Here is a 2,404-nt window from a genome sequence, read left to right as displayed (position 1 = left end):
ATTGAATATTTGAAAGAATCAAATATTGCTATAAGATTTCAATTGAATAGTTTGATTTGATAATAAATTCAATTTTTGGTTTTTTTTTTTTTTTTTTTTTTTTTTTTTTATTTCTATGTATTTGCTTTAATTTTTGTTCTTGTTTTTATTTTTATTTTGTTACTTTTGCTTTGAAATTTATTTCATTTTGATTACTTTTGATTTTGACTTGTTTTGAAAAGTTTGATTTGTGAATGCTTTCTTTTCTTTTAATAGTTGCTGTTTTTTATACTCTTTATTTCATTTATTTTGAATTGAATGTATTGATCTATTGTCATTCTTTTGACATTCTTTCTTAAATTTAATAGTTTGAATAGTTGTTTGATTCTGGGCTGGAATTTTGCTATTGCATGTATTAAATTGACTTTGTATATTAGCTTATTCTTAAGTTGAAAAATTCTGGAGTATTTTAAGTATATCTTTACATCAATATTTGAAAAGTTGAAAATAAATGAAATCTCATATCAAAATGAGAAAAAGAGTTCATTAAAAAATGATATCAATATAAAATAAAATGTTTGCAGTATCTGACAATCAAATTATACTTAAATATTATATGAGCAATATTTCTATTAATGCAGAAGAATATTGCATTTACATTTAACATATAAAAAACTCTTTTTCACATCATACAATATCTAAAAAAAATGAGCAATTTTGACATTTTATATAAAGATTTCAAGAATGAAATTGATGAATTCCTCAACATATCATATTTGCTGATAAATTATACAGATTCAAATTGAGCAAAATTGTTGAATAATAAATGTAAATTTATTTCAAATTTCATATTCAAATTAACAGATGCATCAATTTCATAGCATTCATTCAAACAATTTTATATTTTTTCACATTCAAATGAACTAGAATATATAGCATTTAATGAAGTAGTATATGAAGCAACATAATTGTGCAATATGATGATGGAACTAGAATTTGTTACAGCAAAAAACCTTTTGTCTATCAGAGCAGATAATAAAGATTCAATCAATTTAATTATCATTGTCACAATCACAGCACACAGCAAGCATATCAACACTCACTTTTTGTGAGGGGTGATGACAGTGTGAAGAGTGAATAGTAGAAGATAGTATATAGTGTAGTGGAAGATAATAATAATTATAGTAGTAGTATAGTTGAAGTTGTAATTGTAGTTGTAGCTAATCGCTGAAGAGGAAAAGAAAGAGAAAGAAGATATGCGAAATACATGCATCCATATATATATACATACAGAAATAGTGGTAGCGAGAGTATAATGGAAAGAGGTAAGAATAGACGAAGATATAAACAAAGATAATATAATAATAAGGAAATAATAAACGAGTGCATTACACTTTTATTATTCTCACACACAATTAAATAAAGGTATTATTTCTATTAAACATATTTCCATTGAAAATATGATAGCAGATGGATTAATCAAACCTCTGAATATAATGATATTTAAATATTTCATTGATTTATTAAAACTTTTTATTGATAACAGTGAGAATGATTAAATTTCTATATGTAGCATGATTTTAAAAAATGATTCAAATTGAAATAGCTACCATAGAAGATTTGTAGGAACACATCACACATATTGATATGTGGAGGGGTGTTAAGCACTAGTTGCTCAGACAGCCCTTCATTGCACATGATTACCTTTATATATAATTAATTAATGATCAAACAATGAGAAGATCAACCATTCTACATATGGCTACTCTATCACATACCTCTCAATATATTATGTTGTGTTGACTCCAAACTGTTTATTACAGATTAGCGCACCGCACATATAACGCTTTATAAAAAGTTTGAAATTATTGAGACTTCTAATCAATATTCATTAATTCAAAAGTAGTTTAGTGTTTACACTGTTTATTGCTGTAACTAGCTTTAATTAATTAATTATATCCTGTGGAGATTGAATTCCACTCAATATTTTGTATATCATTCCTTTACTTCAATGACTGCAGTCACATAATTTGACATTGTAATAGAAAGATTATAAAAAATACTCTCATTTATTAAATTCCATGCTTCTTTTACAGTTTTTATAAATAAATTTAATGTTGCTACTGTGTCATCTGCAAACTTCAACTCTAACCGAATCTTGTATATCTCTCTCTTCATGATTGAACATAAATTTTCAGTGGGATTTAAATCAGATGAATATGATAATCAAAACATGATTTAAATCTTTATTTCTTGGAAAATGATCTGTACAATTCTAATTTGTATGTATAGATGCATTATCATACATGAATATATTTTCTTCTTTCAAATATAATGGAGTAGATATGCTCAGTAGAGTTTGTAGATTATCTATGAATTGTATTAAAAGGAAGTATTTAATTTACATCAGAAATAATGAAATTAA

Source organism: Histoplasma capsulatum, genomic scaffold (genome assembly GCF_000149585.1).
Source record: "Histoplasma capsulatum NAm1 scaffold_11 genomic scaffold, whole genome shotgun sequence".
Lineage (NCBI taxonomy): Eukaryota > Fungi > Ascomycota > Eurotiomycetes > Onygenales > Ajellomycetaceae > Histoplasma > Histoplasma mississippiense.
This window is presented reverse-complemented; position numbering follows the sequence as displayed.